This window comes from Tenrec ecaudatus, chromosome 7, assembly GCF_050624435.1.
Source record: "Tenrec ecaudatus isolate mTenEca1 chromosome 7, mTenEca1.hap1, whole genome shotgun sequence".
Classification (NCBI taxonomy): Eukaryota; Metazoa; Chordata; class Mammalia; order Afrosoricida; family Tenrecidae; genus Tenrec; species Tenrec ecaudatus.
The window spans coordinates 99,906,739-99,925,744 of record NC_134536.1 but is presented as its reverse complement, the minus strand read 5'-3'; positions in this window follow the sequence as shown (position 1 = coordinate 99,925,744).

Below are 19,006 nucleotides of genomic sequence, written 5' to 3'. Positions count from 1 at the left end.
CAAGAAAGAGACGATCCATTCAGGCGCAGTATGACACCAATGAAACATCCAACTTTCCTCTAGTCTTTAATGCTCCTTCACCCCCACTGGCCTGACCTCAATTCTGCCTTACAAATCGGACTAGACCAGAACATGCACAGTGCTCCCGATAAGATCCCCAAACATAGGGAATCCAGGACCGATAAATACCTCAGGTCAATAATCAGAACAGAAATAGGAGGGGAAGGTGGGGGGATAAGAGGGGGGATTGATCACCATGATCAACATTTAACACTGCCCCCTGCCCCACCCCAGCAGGGGGACAAACAACAGAAAAGTGGGTGAAGGGATATAGTGGATGTTGTAAGATATAAAAATCATAATAATTTATAATTTATCAAGGGTTTATAAGGGACGGAGGATGAAAGAGGGAGTAAAAAAAAATGAGGAGCTGATATCAAGCATTCAGGTAGAAAGAAAATGCTTTGAAAATGGTGATGGCAACATAGGTACAAACATGCTTGGACACAATGGATTTAAGTTTGGATTGTGATAAGACTGTAAGAATTCCCAATAAAATGACTTAATTAAAAAAAGAAGGGTCAGGGTTTTATTCTCTCACCATATTTATTCAATCTGTATGCTGAGAAAACATCAGAGAAACTGGATTATAGGAAGAAGCATGTGGTATCAGGATTGGGGGAAGGTTTATTAACAACTTACTATGTGCACATGGCACAACTTTGCTTGTTGAAAGTGAAGAGAACTTCAAGCACTTGCTAATGAAAATAAAAGATCGCAGCTTTCAGTATGAACTGCAGCTCAATGTAAAGAAAATAAAAATGTTCACAACTGAACCAAAAGTTAACAGCATGATAAATAGAGAAAAGATTGAAGTTGTCAAGGATTTTTGTCTTGCTTGGATCCATAGTCAATGTTCATAGAAACAGAGATCTAATGAAGCATTGCATTGGGTAAATCTGTGCATAAGACCTCTTTAAAGTGTTGAAAGCAAGGATGATACTTCTAAGACTAAAGTGGGCCTCACCTAAGACATCGTATTTTGAATCACCTCTTAATGCGTTTGAAAGTTGGGCATTGAATAAGGAAAACCAAAGACGAATTGATGCATTTGAATTGTGGTGCTGGTGAAGGATAGTAAAAGCAGAATGGCCTGACAAAAGAGCAAACAAGTCTGCCTTGGGAGAAGTACATCTCGAATGGTCTGTAGCTCTGTAGGGGCAAAGATGGCGGATTTCATCTCCCAAGCTTTGGGCATGTTGTCAGGAGAGGCTAATCTCGGGAGAAGGACATCCTGTTTGGTGAAGTAGCGAGGCAGCTAAAACGAGGAAGGCCCTCAACGAGATGGATGGACAGTGACTGCAGCAGTGGGCACCAGCACAGGAACAATTGTGAGGATGGCGCAGGACCTGGTAGTGTTTTGTTCTGATTTATATTGGGTCACCATGAGTCAGAACAGGCTGGAGGACACCTAACAACAAAGTGCCTTGTGAATTGAGTGAGAGTTTACAGAGTAGAGACATTTCCCATTCAACAATTCATGCGCGTGCTATGTCACATCACTGATGGCAATCCCCAGAATGGAACATACCTCTTCCCACTTCCCTCCTTGCTCCCTATTTCCATTCCTCCTTCTTTGCTAACTCTTCAGAACTTTGTCTTTGGATAAATGGCATCCATTTGATCTTAAATAGTTGATTATTTTAAGGTATAGGTGCACCACTAGTTTATGGTTCCCCCATTGTTTTTAAAACGTTAAATCATAAGGGTGAGTTCCTTTCCAGACCTGAAAGGACCACCAGTCTTTATCTAACCAGTAAGCTTGGTCTCTTCTATGAATTTGAGTTTTGTTCTACACTCCCCTCACCCTTCCTAGGCACGACCACATCCTTTGGGATGTGTTATTATTAGTGATATTCAGGCACCAGCTAGTTCTAGTCTCAGAGTCATGGAGGCTGGTGTTTGTCTCTATTGGACTCTTTGTTTTCCACATATTTAATTTTCTCCATTCTTCTTTCTTTTGGATATGGGGAGAGAAATTGCTGCACCTTACATGGCTGTTCAAGAGCTTCTAAGACCTCAGGTGCTGTTTATCAATGTGGGACACAGACCATTGCCTTTGCAGACTATGTTATGCCGATTGACCTTCGTATTCCTGAGATCAAATGCCCAGTAATTCATCACTTCAAGGTGTTCGGTTATGACTAAAAAGTTTTCAGACATTTCCCCCTATTTGTTTGTGGTAGTTACATAATCTGGTGTCAATTTGGGACTTGAGGGGATTAAGAGTGAAGGGGTGGAGTCTAATCTGTCAACCGGGTCATAGCTAATGAGGCCTCTGTGTGGGCATGACCTTCTCCTTCGAATTCTGAGAATTTCTGGATTTCCTCCTTGGAGGTGGGAAGTGAAAATGCTCACTTCCAGAGAGACGCTCTACTGACAAGACACACGGCACTGTGCTGATAGACCCCATGCCCTAGAAGCTGGAGAAGTCACGCAGAGAACCCTGCCAGCGTTGAGATGCTTACAACGCCACTGGATCCGAACACTTTTTACCCACTGGCCTGTGATTGTCCTGCATTTGGCATCATTGCATGTGTTTTGTGAGTCTGAAGAGGACTCTATAGACTGGTATCAGACATATGGGCTAATATTGGACTTATGGGCTTGAACTGGATTGGGTTGGGATACTTTCTTAAGGTACAATTACCCTTTATATGAAACTCTGTCTTATACACATATGAGTTTCTATGGATTTGTTTTTCGCATCTACCCAGGCTAGCACATTGCTCCACTAAGGACATATTTGCAGTTAAGGTAAATGCATCCAGCCAAAGTATCTTCTGCCAAATCTGTGTACATTTGTGCATGTACTCCCACTTTCCTCACACACCCTTTCAACCTGAGTGCCTATCCGAGCATCTGCTTGGAGACCACCGATACTGCAGGATTGGCTATATAACAGTATTTACCTCTGTTGCTTTTAACTCTGCCCCCTCCTGTTACCTCCTTCTTATTGTACATTGTCTTCCTCTTCATCCAAATTAACCCTTGTCCACCCTCTTCTCAATAATTTAAATATTTTACCCTCTCTTCCCCCTCTTATCCAAGATAATTATCAAAGAGTGTTTCTTTGAGCGTGAAAACCTTTTGTTCACTTTGTGACAACCATGGCCTTGTGTAACATTTGTCCTTTTGTGGTTGACTTACAAGCATAAGTCCAAAAGCCTTGTTAGGAGGGTTCGAATACATACAAGGGCAGGTTTACTCCACATAAGCATGTGTAACCACTTCTTTGTCATCAGTGGATGACAACACACAAGTTCTCTTGGTGATATGATTGTCTTAGTTTCATCCTGAAGTCTAAAATAAAAAGTCCAATCAAAACACCAGATTCCTAGGGATCTGCTGAGAGGTCAAGTCAGAAGATTTTGGAGACTGATTTTTGGGATTCCTACAAGGCATTTTACTAGATTTTGTTGGAAAACACAGGATAATCAACTGAAAACTGCATTGGTGATCAAAAGGCCAGGAAAACCACTCTGAGGGATTTTTCTTTTTATTATGACAGTTCAGCTGCTCGTTTTTCTACTGTAGCAATAGTTGTCCTACAAGAATTCCAGTGGAAAACTGCTTATCCTACCTATAGTTCTGATCTTGCTCTGTCAGATTTCTTTTGGTTCCCCAAACACAAAGAACATTTAAGGGCAATACAATTTGTATTTCTCGATGATGCCAAAACTATTTTCGAAGGTGGGCTGCTAACCACAAGGTCAGCAGTTCAAATCTGCTCATCAGCAGAAAGATAGAACGTTCTGCTCCTGTAGAAATTTACAGCCTTGCAAACCCACAGGGACAGGCCTACTCTCCTGAGTCAGAATTGTCTCGATGGTAATGATTTTATGAGTTTAGTTATGAGTTTGCTGTGTTCTCTGTAAGAATACAGAGTTTTGTTCTCAAAGAAGTCTCTTCTCTCATTAATTGAAATGCCACAAAAACATTTACAAATGATGAGCTTCTTAAGTAGTCTCCTTGTTTCTCAGCTTTCTTTATCCGAATCTTTCTCCTCGGCCACCAGAATTTATTCCTGAGCACCGGCCTAAATCAGGTATCGTCAAACTTTTCCTGGAAAGAGCCAGACAGTGAATTGTATATATGAAGCACAGCTCAGTCTTTGAACAATTTGAAGCCTATCGGGCCATTAAATATGAACATCAAATTGAGTAAATTGAATAGGCCACGAGAGTAGTTGCTACTATCATGGATAAATTAGAGCAAACATATAATCCAGGAGTAGAAATGAATTTAGCTCCTAGTAAATATTGCTTCATCTTGGAGTGGTCCTGAAAGCCAGTATGGAATGATTGCCTGGTTGGCAAATGTTCTTAATGATTTCATTACTTTCACTAAAAAATGTAAACTCTTCTCCCTGGAGGTTCCCACACAGTTGTGTGGGCAATAAGAGGTTTGGGATGGACCAACAGTGGATCAGAGAAAGCCAGACAGATGTCAAGGCCTGAACCAAGCCAGTCAATTGGTGTCAAGAAAAGACCAGACGTTGGGAGTTTAACATGATCAAGAATAAGCTGGGAGGTCAGAAAATCAGGACCTCAGACAAGATGAAGGAGGGGTGATCAGGTGAGGGAACTAAAGGAAAAAAATCAGGGCTTCAGAAGATTAGACCACTTGTAAGAAAAATACAAATAAGAATGAAAAAGCTATTTATGAACTTCTGTACTTCCTTATGGGTTTGTTTTTAGCGTTTGGTACTTCATTGTTTGGTTGATTTAGAGTTACAGTATTTTACCAAAGACTTCCAGGAAATTAAAAAAGAGCCCTGGTGGCAGTAGGGTTAAATCAATAAGCTTGTCACCAAAAAGTTGGCAGTTCAAACCTACCACCCCTCTATGTGATGGTTTCTTTCTGTAAGCTCTTTCCTCTATTTCCTTTCACTTTCCTCTTGTCCCACTGTCATGCTCAGCCTTATTGGGGTTTCAGTAATTCCTCTTGGTTACTTTGCCCTTCATGAAGCCCTATCAGGCCTCCAACACCCACCTTACCATCGATTTTGGATCATTTGTTGTTCCTTTGTCCTTGGGTTTTTTAACATCCACTTCTTTCCACGCCGCCTCCCCCTCTTTCATGTCCCCCTGAACAGTCAGTCCCGTTGTTTTCTCCTTCAGATTTTTATCCTGCTTATCTTATCTATATTGACCTTCAGAGATAATAAGATGCACAAAAACAAGACAACGCAGAACAAAGCCACAAAAGGAAATAAAACAACAGCAACACAGAAAGGGGAGCAGAGCAAGGAAGTCCCAAGGGAATACCAAAAATAGACTTTCTGGCCAGGGTGTGGCACCCATCAGACTCGACCGGAAAACAACCCTAAAGGTAAAAAAACAGACCTTGAACTATTTACAGGCTTTTATGATCCTGGATTTTATTATTTATAATTCTTGAATAACATAGGCTGTTAGGTTCCTTTTGTGTAGACTTAGCCAACACCTTACTTAGATGGCTGTTTGCTTAAAAATAAGCCTTTGAGATTCCAAATGCCATTCTTCCTCATAGCTGTGTATTATCTGATTTCTTAATCACACTTTGCTATAGTACCCATATCTTCAGCGTTGAACATTTTTGAAGACCCTAACTCATTTGGATAAAAATAGGAAACACTTTTACTCCTTTCCAACAAAGCACCACATCCCCATGTATTATTTAAATGTACATTCAACTAGCTAGAAATTTCTTAGACTTAGAGTATCTTCCAAGTCTACCCAATTCATTGTCCTTAAGTTAGATTCTGTAAATTCTCCACCTTTTCTTGAAGTTGTGAGAATGGTTGTGCCTGGCATTTCAGACACAACTTTACCTGAAAGCTGTGTGTGAAGGCTTACTTAAAACTTGTTTTTCTGTGTAGGATAGGCTTCAGTGGGGACAGAAAAAGAACTGGAAAAGGGAGAGGAAAAGGCAAAAATCCTTGACCTTGATGATGCTGAGTCTTTTCCTTGATTTGATGCTTCAAAGTTTTGGCTTGGATACGTCTTGGCTCCAGTGTACACCTTGGAAGTACCGTGGTCTGCCAAAAGAACAATCAAATCTGTCTTGGAAGACGTTTTGCCATAATGATCTTTAAAAGCAAGGATGGCAATGATTTATCTCACATATTTTGGAAATGTTCTCAGGAGATCCTAGTCCCTGGAAAAGGACAATCTACTTAGTAAAGTGGAAGGGCAGTGAAAAAGAGGAAGGCCCTTGGCAAGAGGGACTGGCACAGTGGCTGCAATGGAGGGCACAGACATAACAACGGCTTTGAGGATGGGGTAGGGCTGGTACTTTCATTCTGTTGTACATAGGGTTGCTATGAAGAGGCCCGAACTCCATAGCAATGAACAACGAAAATATGATCCATAGGAACTCTGGCTCCACAGTGGTGAAAGCAATCAACCACGTAACTCCTAACGGAGAGCTCAGTGGTTCCAGCTTCTTCTGCAGGAAAGAACCTTGGAAACCCTTTGCGGTAGCTCTCCTCTATTCTATAGGGTTGCTATGAGTCAGAATTGACTGCACAGTAAAGGGTCCATATGATTCTGCCCAATACTTTCCATGTTGATTAGTTTGTATATACAGGAGCTGGCCAGGTTTCTGAATATCATTGTGGTGTAATGACAATGTCTGGAAAATTTGTCAGCTCTCAGAGGATTGCAGCAGGTAGAGAGTGGGGATGGGGGTTAAATAACACTTGGACTAACTTGAGTCATATGTTGGTGCATTAAAATTGCACCATGATTCTGCATTAGAAATGTACCATAAAAATGGCCATGATTCTGCTATGAAGTGAAGTTCTTTGATCCAGTCAAAACTCTTTGCCATAATAAGCCCCCATGGAAGAAGCACACAAGCTTGTGTGATCACGAGGTGTTGATGGAATCAGGTTTCAGGTATCAAAAGATCCCAAACAGACAAGTATATTGATGCGAATGAGGGGGGTTGGAGTGGAGACCCAAAGCCCATCAGTAAACAATCGGATATTACCCCCCCCCCCAAAAAAAAGGTTATAAGGAAGTGATGATTCAACAAAGGTGTAGTGTAGCACTGAGGAATCACACATCATTCCTCTAGTTCCTGAATGCTTCCTCCCCACCACTACCATGACCTAGTTCTACCTTACAAATCTGGCTAGACCAGAGAACACACATTGGTACAGATAAGAGCTCTTGACACATGGAATTCGGGACAGATAAACCCCTCAGGAACCTTAGTGGGAGCAACAATATCATGAAGGTCGGGGATGGTCGGGGAAGGAGAAAGGGGAAACCAACCAGAAGATTGGATATATAGTCACCCCCCACCGAAGGGGAAAAATAACAGAAATGTGGGTGGAGGGAGACAATGGACAGTGTAAGATATCAAATAATAATAACAATATATAATTGATCAAGGATTCATCAGGGTGGGCTTGTGGGGGAGGGAGGGGCAAAAAGAGGAGCTTATACGAAGGGCTCAAGTAGAAAATGTTTTGGAAATGATTATGGCAGCGTATGTACAAATATGCTTGATACAATTGATGTATGGGATGTTATAAGAGCTATAAGTGCTCCCAATAAAATGATTCAAAAGACAAAAACCAAACTCTTTGCAAACCAAAGCATTCCTTCTGTGTGTTGTTATTCCGTTTTAATTTAGTAGCACTCTCTTCTATGATGAGTTTTCTCACTTTTAGCTACTGCATTGAGAAAAATAATGGTTTAAAAAACATGAATTCAAAATTTGTAAAATTATATGTGTCATGCTTAAAATTTCAAATGAAGTGGGAATTATTGAGATTGAGATGAAAATGAAATAATTTCAGCATGTCTGTGAACACCAAGAAAATATTATTCAATAAAACTACAACATTCTAAGTTTGTAAATGGCACAAATTATTTAAAAATATTTGACATTTAATAAAGCCCATTTATTGTACCCAGAATTCTCTCCCCTTATTTACTTTTAAGCCATATGTAAATTTTTAAGGAAAATTTAATTCACATGTTTTGGACTCATTTGGCTATGTCACCAAAATTCTGTTTCGTACGAACTATATTACATCCAAGCACTCTTTTAGTGTGTTCAAAATAAGTTTATTTTATTATGTTTTTCTCCCTTATTAAATGGGACCACATTTTTGCTCCATAAATGAATTCAAACACAGAGATTTATTTTATTGAAAGTTTTGTAACTATGTATTTTAAACTAATTTATTAAACTGAAAAATAATTTTTTATTATAAAAATAATCCACTTTTATAGAAAACTAGATCAGTTTTTCATTTAGCAATTCATATGTATTTTGTTTCATCTCGTCGATTGTAATTTCCACAATATAAATCACATATTCTGATCCTCCTCACACTATTTGTCCCTATTCCTTGTTCTTTCTTAACGCTTCCCCTTGGATCCTTGTGATCAGTTCCCCCTTTCTACCCCACCTTCCCTCCACCCTCTTGTATCCCCACTCCCACCACTGGTCCTGAAGGGATCACCTGTCCTGGATTCGCTGAGTTTCCGATCCTTATCTGCACCAGTGTATATCCTCTGGTCTAGCTGGGTTTGTGAGGTAGAATTGGGATCATGATAGTGGGGTGGGGAGGAAGCATTTAAGAACTAGTAGAGAGTTGTGTGTTTCATCGATGCTACACTGCACTCTGAGTGACTCATCTCCTCCCCACCACCCCTCTGCAAAGGGATGTCCAGTTGCCTACAGATGGGCCTTGGGTCCCCACCCAGCACTGCCCTCATTCACGATGATATGATTTTTTTGTTCTTTGATGCCTGATACCTGATCCCTTCAACACCTCGTGATCACACTGGCTGGTGTGCTTCTTCTGTGTGGGTTTTGTTGCTTCTGGGCTAGATGGCTGCTGTGTTTTTATGGACCTGTCTATTGTTTGTTTGAAAATTTAGTCATTGGGTGAGTTTGTTTCCAGATCTGGAGGGTGACTGTGATAGGTAGGATTACTGTGCCAACCTGGCCCATAAACACATGTGGGGTTAATAAGGTTGCAGTTTAATTGAAGAACAAAGTGATAAATGCTCGGCGAGCTTCGCCTTTCTGTCTCCTGCTTTCTGGTGATGGGGCCAGTGTGTGGCTGCCTTGGCTGATGCTCTGCTTGACTTGAGAGTCACACTGCCTGTGAGACATCCAACCTGTGAACTGTGTTGCTATAGTTTGAGGTTCCTTTGAGACCTGCTTCACTGCACTGCTGGTGTATATATCACTTGAAGTGAGGACTGTCAGAGCCTGTCATCTGGCTGACTGTTGGTGACCTGCCCTACTGTTTGCTGCCTATGGCTGGACTGCCTGTATTGCTCTACAGAAGACTCAGCTGTCTGCTTCCTTGACTTGTACCCAGCAGCCCTCGTGAGTTGAAGGATTGCAAGTATATTAACCGTTTCATGAAAATGAGTTGAACTGAACCATTTGTAGTGTTCTGTATTAGCTGTGTATTTCTTATGTTGTATCTATCTATCTATCTATCTATCTATCTATCTATCTATCTATCTATCTATCTATCTAGTCATGAGTGTCCTGGTTTTGATTCTGTAGAGAACCCTGTCTAACAGTGTCTAAGGGCCATCATCTTGGGAGTTCTTATCTGACCAGTAATCTTGGTCTTTTTATGAAAGACCCTTGATAAATAGGTCTTGAATCCTGATTATTATGTCACAAATACTTTTCCCAGTGTACCAGCTAGGTTTGATAAAGTCCAAGTTAGACTGCAGTAAGAGAACCCTAAAAATCTCAGTAGCTTACAGACAAAGGTCTATGTCTTGCTCATACTACATATCTAATACAAGTTCGGGAGAAAAGTGTTGATTTTTGTCACTTGGAAATCCATGCTGATGGAGATTCCATCTTCACAGGAGTCTCCATCTTAATATCTGGAAAGTTACTTCTGCTAGCAATGAATTTTTCAGAGGTTCTCACATGGCCATGCAAAACCTCAAGGGGGCAGGAAGTACAATTTCAGAATCAGAAACTGTTATTTATCAGTAAAAAGTATAATAGCTGCTAGATTCCCTAACTTGTCCTTGTTTATAATGAATGAATCAGTTAATGCAGAGTTAGTACTGATTTAGAATTGTTCTCAGAAATAAAAAATTAAAATAATTGTGCAATATACATAAATTTATTTAACATGTGAGTGAATTTCTTCATGTGTTAAATATGCACATTAATTTAGTAGCTAAAATTACAATTTGGTATGTGATTTATATGTTGAATGATTCAATGTGTCCAGTACATTAGCTTCTGCCAGGGTCACCATATTGTTTGAGTAATCTGTGAATGGTGTTGTGTAGAGGATTTGTATTTCTACCAGCCATGCTGGGTCTGGCCAATATACTACAAGGGTTTTATTATATATGGTTTTTTTTCTCCCTAGGGCTTGAAAATTAACTCTTAGGTCAATGTAATATCACTGGGCAATTCAGCAGAACAGCAGGACAGGGGAGTTTTAACTTGAGTACATCTCTTTTGTGAATGCAGAACTGAAACACTGCATTTTCTCGATAGCCTCATCACACAGCTGTTTGGAAGGAGGCCAGGAAACAAATAGACAAGTGTTGGAAACTGTATGGGAAGATGTTTTTTTAACCCTAAAGCTTTGTCTACTTTTGTTAAACAAAATATTTCTTTCTCCAAACATTCTGAACAATTATTAAGATTTCCAGGATTGAATAGAATTGTGTCTTGCTACTAGAACGTCATTTGCTGAGCTACGTGATTTTGTCTTCCTATAAAGTAACAACGGCTTGCCACATCCTTAAAAATGTGTGTTTATTGACCTGGATTATTTTAGGGGTCTTGGATTTTAGGTTCCACCTTCTTGATGGAGAGTATTTCTAACATGATGGGCATCAGCAGCACTGTCAATTGATAAAAGTTTAGCTTGTAGCTCTTTCCACAGTTTTTACAAAAGACAAACCAAGGGGGCATGCAGTTCTCACCAAATTGCTTCATTATACAGATTCTAAGTAGAAAACAAGTAGACATTGCTTAACTTGAAGTGCATCAGTGCTAGGAAAGGGCCAAACATTTGTATAAGTAGTTATGACAGTAAGATAAAACATAAGGATCAAAAGAAAATCATGGCACTTAGAGTTTTCAGTGTTTCCTATTAACTCGTCATTTATTTATTTATTTCTAACTTTAATGCACGACAAACCACGAAGAGTTCTTTAAGAGGTTTAAGATTAATTATGAAAAATAATGACCCAAAGAAAACGATAAATAACAAAAACTGAACCAACTGCTTAAAACGGTTCAATTTAATTACATATTTTCCTTGGATAATAAACTTTGACATGTGAATTGGCAATTGGGCTAATTTGTGTTATTTATCTGCTACTTTATGGAGACCAGACCTCACACCAGACTAATAGTGAGGTGTTTGGCAATTGTTTACTTGAAAAGACTCATTCTTGTTCTAAAAAAGAAAATTCTAGTATTAAAATTAATTCATTGGTAATTATATTCAATGAAAAGTGAAGAAAAGAATAAAGTCCTCTATGAGTTACATGGATGGCCAACATAATTTAACTAGACTACCATTTATGTAAGGACCTCTGGTAGCACTGTGGGTTAGGTATTGGGCAGCTTACCACAAGGTTGATGCTTCAAATCCGCCAGCTGCTCTGGGGGAAAAGACCAGACTGCCTGCTCTTGTAAAGACTGACAAAGTTTGAATAGACTCAGTGGTAAGGAGTGCATTCTTCATGTTTTAGTACCACTTTAGAGTACTTTAGAGTACTTTAAGGAGTCCTGATGCCATAGTAGATAATGTGTTGGACTTCTAATCTCAAGGTCAGCAGTTTGAGACCACCAGAGGTTTGAAGAGAGAAAGCTGAGGTTTCCATGGAGATTTACAGATTTGGAACCAAAAGGCGCAGTTCTATGTCCTATTGGGTTATTATGAGTTGGAACTGGCTTGTTGGCAGTGAGTTTAGAGGTTTAAGGGAATTTACTAAACTCCTTAGGCCGTCAGGTGACACAAATGTTTTGTGAGTGATCGTGAACCTAAAGTTGGCAGTTTGAACCCACACCCAGAAATACCATGCCTTGCTATAGACATGGTAATCCATTTCAGTTAAAATCACAGCCCCAAACAAAACAAAACAGAAAAAAATGGAAGAAAATAAAACAAAAAACCACATGGAGCAGTTCTATTCTGTAACACATGCGGTTTCCAAGAACTGGAATTCCTTGATGGCAGCTAGCAACAACAACAACAAAAACTAAACTCACTAGGTTCTCTGGTTGTCCAAAGTGGTAGGTACTGTAGATAAACTCAACTTTCTCCATATCCTCATAACATTTTTTGTTTCAAGAACTTTCCAACATTAGTAGTGACCATCCTTACTTTTAGATATTTTAATTAGTTCTGTCACTGCTACCTGTTTTTTTAGTGTTGTCCTGAAAAGGAAACAGTGCTGACATGATAATAAAGTATTTGTATACAAAGGAGAGGAAGGCAACTGCCTGTACGTTCCCATGGGTCGACTTCAGTGAACCCTCCCTTCTCCCCAAGTCTTTTCTGTGGTTGGTGGGTGGATGCCAGTGCATTCTGTCAGATGCCTTTCTTTGTTTGGGGCTATGATTTTTATCCGCTATTAAAAGACAAATACTTTTTGAGTAAAGAAATGCCTGAAGCCCCAATTGTCATTTGTACCTTCCTGAGATGATTTGATCAAAATCTTTCTTATTTTAGTCCAGACTTTATGGAGTCATTGAGGCTGGATAAACTCACAAAACTATTGTCCTAGAATAATCTTTACACCACAAACCAACACTAGGCCCTCTCTCCCTCTTTAATCCAAACAGTAGTTAATTTAATGAGTGAGGGATATCTGCCACGAGCGCTGTGCTCCTTAGAAGAACTATCCATACAGGATTCCGTTGACAGTAGTAACTCAAAAGGTGAGTTTATGCCAATGGGTAAAGAACAATTGGAAGAAAGAAGGTAAGATGGGTAGCACAACTTTTAAGAATATAAAGATATAAAAATAACTTTATATTGTCACTGAATTATACATGTAGAAATTATTGGATTGGCGTCTCTTTTCCTGTGTATATTTTCAACAATAAAAAATCATCTGCCTGTTTAAACAAGTGGGGGAGGGCATCAGGTGTATCATGGGGGCGAAGGTAATGGAGAAAGGGAGAGGAAGCTTATGAAGGTAGGAGAAAGAAGGCCTGTATTAAAATGTCACCTACTTCCTAACTGCTGAAAAGTTGTTTTATGTGTTCATAGTCAGTTTTTCAGAAGTAATGAGAAATCCAGTAGGAAACATTTTCTGGATTTAACCTAGGGCCCTCTCCCCCCCACCTTCATTTCCCCAGTTGAATTTAAAGTGCCGTTTGGGACAGCGTTGATCCAATTTCCTTTCAAAGCAGTGAAATGGGTTCTTGAACACTGGAGTGTCTTATGTTTTTGATTCTCTACAGGGACTGAATGATTGGTAAGTCGTTCCTGTTTGCGTTTTGAGGCAACTCGATCTTCTGTATAGGGATCGTAATAAACTGACTCGACTCAGTGCCGCACGTCACTAAGCACAAGGGAAGGCAGAAATATTAACTTTGAGCATTTCTTCCAGCCTTAGAATTAGTCATTTTTCCTTCTACCTTAAATATGTGTATGTGGTAAAAAGTGTCACCCCTGCCACTTTAGTCCTAAGGAAAGTATTTCCCCAGCACACCATGAGAGCAGGTGAAGAGGAGGATGTGAATCAGGTGCGACATCCTGGATTCTTATTTTGTGCCTGTGATTAGCCGCAGTGAGGAAGCAGCAGGAGACGCTGGGAAGTGACTACAACACGAACCAGACTTTCCAGATGGTCTTTCTTTAGCTAGAAGGAAAAGGGCCCCCTGGAAGGAGGCCACCTTCCCCGGCTTTGGCAGCTGCTGATGGCTGCACCTGAAAGGCAGGGGATGGCATTGGAACGGATTCTTGTTCCAGGAGCTATATGGGAGCATATTTCATTCCAGGAGGCGCAAAGCAATTCTGCGAGGGGAAAAAGGCCTCTAGTTTCATTTTATTTGCATAACTCTAGGAATTATAGAATTAAACAATATCGAATTAGCAGATTTCTTAGGCGTCCAGCAACCTCTTTTTACAGGTGAGGAAATTAAGACCCAGAGAGGCTAAGAGACATTGTGTGCCAAGTTGGTGTAAGGACTGACGATTTTGTCTGTTATTTTTTCCCCTTTTACCAAATAAGACTCTCAGCTTGTGGTTTTCTGCCTTGCTACTTTACTTTATGTTATGTCATTAGGTTATATTTTATGCTATGTTGAATATCATTTCTGAGGCTACTTTCTTAGTCTAGAAACCACAAAACTATTTGTTTAGCACCTTCTTTTCCACCAATGGGGTTGCTTTCTTCCTTCCATTTTCCAAACAAATGCTTCCTGACTCACTATTAAGCAGAGCTTGAAAAGAAAGAAGAGTATCTCCTATGGCCCTAAAATTAGCTCTGTTTAATCTTCCCAGTATATGTTTTATAGTGCCCATGCCTTCTGAGAGCTGACCATCCGATGGACTCTCATTAAAATGGCAGAGGGAACTGAGATACTATTTTTGATATAATTAATGATGCTGCCTCGTAAACTTTGAGCTCTTAGTTTTCTATAGACCTTAAAGAATGACCTCATGTCTTCTAGTCTGGGGCTCAATGTATGTCAATCTGCTTACTTTTCCTGTTCTGTCTTTCCTTCAGGCTCGTCACCACTCAGCTTGCTTGTTCTTGTTCCTGTGTACTGAGACAGCGAGTTCTATCTTTGTTCTTTTCCATCTCTGAAAATGTATGCTTCAAAATGCTTCATTATGATACATTCTCCCATTTCCTATTATTTTATAATATTATCAAAGGAATGTTCATCAGAACCATCAGAATATTCTTTGCTTATTTTTTAACCCAGAAGGTTTTCCATTTTTATGTTTAACTTTTAACCTAGTTAATTACAAGTTAAAGAATAGTTTTTCCCTTTATTTGAATATCTATATATTTTTAAATGGTATTTCATGTCAGATGGGCAATTCAAATATATAGCCAGGCAGTGTTATAAACATTTTCTCTTAACATTAAATTCAAATGTAGTGGTACTCTTTTTTTTTGGAAATAATTTTATTGGGGGCTCATATAGCTCAAATAATTTTATTGGGGGCTCATTGCAACAAGCACGTTTGTACATTTGTTGCCATCCTCATTCTCAAAACATTTTCTTTCCACTTGAGCCCTTGGTATCAGCTCCTCATTTTTCCCCTCTCTCCTCAACCCCCCTCCCTCATGAAACCATGATAATTTTATAAATTATTATTATTTTGTCATATCTTATACTGTCAGATGTCTCCCTTCACCCACTTTTCTGTTGTCCATCCCCCAGGGAAGGGGTTATATGTAGATCCTTGTAATCAGTTCCCCCTTTCTACTCCACCTTCCCTCCACCCTCCAGGTATCACCACTCTCACCATTGCTCATGAGGGGTTCATTGTCCTGGATTTCCTGTGTTTCCAGTTTCTATCTGTACCAGTGTAATCCTCTGGTCAAGCTGGATTTGTAAGGTAGAATTGGGATCATGGTAGTGGGGGAAAGGAAGGAGTAGGAGGAGTAGGAGGAGGAAGCATTAAAGAACTAGTGGAAAGTTGTATGTTTCATCATTGAAACACTGCACCCTCACTGTAAAGGGATGTCCAGTTGCCTACAGATGGGCTTTAAGTCCCCACTCTGCATTCCCCCTCATTCACAATGATATGATTGTTTTGTTTTTTGATGCCTGATACCTGACCCCTTCGACACCTTGTGATCACATATGCTGGTGTGCTTCTTCCATGTGCGCCTTGTTCCTTCTCAGCTAGATAGCTGCTTGTTTACCTTAAAGCCTTTAGGACACTGGATGCTATCTTTTGATAGTCGGACATCATCAGCTTTCTTCACCATATTTGCTTATGCACATGTTTGTCTTCAGTGATTGTATCAGGAAGGTGGGAACCCACTGACATGATTTTTAGTTCCCACTTATGCAACTGCTTTGTCTTCAGCGATTGTGTTGGGAAGATGATCTTCATGGAATGCCAGTTCAATAGAACAAAGTGTTCTTGCATTGCGGGAGTACTTGAGTGGAGGCCCAATGTCCATCTGCTAGCAATGGTACTCTTGAGACAGCTATTTATAAGATGATGATATAGAACACTCATTATTTTTCCTCGTTGACACTGAAGAAATAATTTTTACCCAAGGCTTTTGAATTATTTAATTGTATTTTGCTCAGAAACAATTTTATATAAATCCATAAAAGCAGAAGCTAAAATTTTGTTTAAAGCTCAAGAAAACAAAAGACAAATGAGGTCGTTAGTTTATTGAGCCAACCTGGCCGATAAACACACGTGGGTTTAATTGAAGGGCAGAGGGATAAATGGCTCAGTGAGCTTTGCCTTTTGAGTTCTCGGGTCTCTTGCTTTCTGATGGTCGGACCAGGGTGCAGCTGCCTTAGCCAGTTCCCTGCTTTAGTAAGCAAGGCTCACTTCCTGCAAGATATCCCTGAGAAGCCACATGGACCTACCCTGATGCAGCCCTGGGTGCTGGAGCACATGTGGAGACCCCTGCCAGCTCTGAGATGCTTACACATTCACTGACTTGGCTTTCCTCCTGCAGTCGGGCATCATTGCATCTGTTATGTGAGATGGAGGAAGACTTTGTGGATTGGTGTTGCACATATGGGTTAATGTTGGACTTGTGGGCTTGGGCAGCACTGGGTTGGGATGTTTTTTTTGATGCACACTTAACCTTTATACAAAACTCTCTCTTATACATGGGTTTCTGTGGATTTGTTTCTCTAAAGTACTCAGACTAACACAACAAACATCTTGCTCCCAGCTCCCATAGCTAGGTCTCAAGGAAATACATCAGGACAAAGGCTTAAAAATTAAAAAATATTCACACTGGCAGTTATAAATTTGGGAGTGGGTAATGTCCCAGATGAATGTAAGCTACTTTTTGAAATTATGAATTTATGTCCCCTTATTGCTGGTTGGAGAGTAAATTGCTATGTACGTTTCTTTCTATTAAAAATCATTTTATTGGGAGCTTATACAGCTTTATATGCTACCCACATCACTCAAATGAATGGGTGTTCTTATTCAGAATAAGCAATGAGGTTTGTGTCCTAATTGGGAGGAGTCCAGCATGTTTAAAATTTTTTATCTTTCTTCAATTCAATTTTATTTTTATTTATTATGTGGTCCTGAAGACTAATTTTCTTAGGTTTTCTTGATGGTCTATGTGGGGATGTAGGAGTAGGAGAGGGCAGGAGAGAGTGGCTTGCAACCTTAATTCTTCACATATAGATATGAGTACAAAGTTTTACTCCCCTCTCATTACCTATGTATATGTACATATGGACATGCCTGTATTTAGACTTCTATAAATGTCCTTTGCCTCCTGGTTCTTTCCTCCATTTCCTTTTACTTTCCTCTTGTCTCACCATCATGCTCGGCCTTCATTTGGGTTTAGTAATTCCTCACTGTTCCATTGCCCTTGATTAAACCCCACTAGGTTTCCTATGCCCTTCTCTCCATTGATTTTAGTTCACTTGTTGTTCCTTTGTTCCTGGGTTGACTCCCCCTCCCTTCCTTTCTCTTACCTCTCCTTCTCCCGTACCCCCCCCCCCGGAACCATTGGTCCTGTTCTTTCCATCTCCGAATTATGTATCCTGCCTATCTTACCTAGATAGACATGCAGAGACATTAATAAGTGCAAAAAACAGGCAAAACCAAATAAAACAACAAAAAAGTCAAGACCAACAAAGCAATAAAACAGTAACAACAAAACAACAACAACAAAAAGAAACTCACTGACAAAAATGGAAACGCCTATAAATAGTGCAAGGTCTGTTGGCCTTTATGAGTGTTTTCCAGTTGAGTCTGATGGGGTGCCACAATCTGTTTCCAAAGTCTATTTTTGGTATTGCCCAGCATTTCATCACTTTGTTCCCCTTGATGCTCTGTTGCATGCTCTTAGTGTTTCGCCCCAGCGTGATGGGGTCAGATGGTGCACACTAACCACACTGTGTCTCCAGTGTTGTGCCCTACAGCACTATGGTTTCGTGAGCTACATCGTGTCTCGTGGTGGGGCTGGCCCTATGATCCTTTCTGTGTATTGTCTGCTCTGAGCAGGAATAAGGTCCTTGGGGCTTGGTAGGCTTGAACGTCCTCTCCTCCCTCTCCATCCCTTTTCATTTCTCCTCTGTGCTTTAATCAGATGCACCCCTCTCCCCAAGCTGTAGGTTCAGTGCTGTGCTCTAAAGTGCATTCTTGGGGGCGGGGGCGGGAAGGGGAGTGTGCACATAGTTGGGATTGGGACCCGCCTCAAAGACCTCTCTATTGGTTCCCTGGTAAATATAGGTATTTGGTACTTGTGTCTTGGTGCATATCCTATGGATAAAAACAATACCTTCCCCTTGGATTGGTTAACGCCCTGTTCCCTCCAATCTGTGTTTTTTCTTTCTTTCTTTCCTCCTCTTAATTATATGGATGCTGCTTGTATCCCTGGATTGGGTTGGCCCCTGCCATAGTTGCTGGACCTCACCTCAGGGATGTATGTGTACAGTAGCTTTTCCCCTGTGCCATGTTTTATTTTGTTTTGTTTTTGAAAGCTTAAATCAGCGGACTCATGCTGTACTTGTCTTTTGTGCTTGTCTTACTTCACTTAGCATGATTTCTCCAGTTCTTCTCATGTGGAAATGTGCTTCATGTATTCATCGCTGCTTTTTAGGGCTGCATAGTATTCCATTGTATGTGTGTACCACAGTTTTTTGATCCACTTTTCTGCTGATGAAAATCTGGGTGTCTCCAACTCCTTGCAATTGTGAACTGTGCCGCAATGAACATTGGAACACAGATATCTGGACATGGCTTGTTTCTTGCCTCTTCTGGGTACGCCTGTAGGGGCATTGCTGGGTTGCA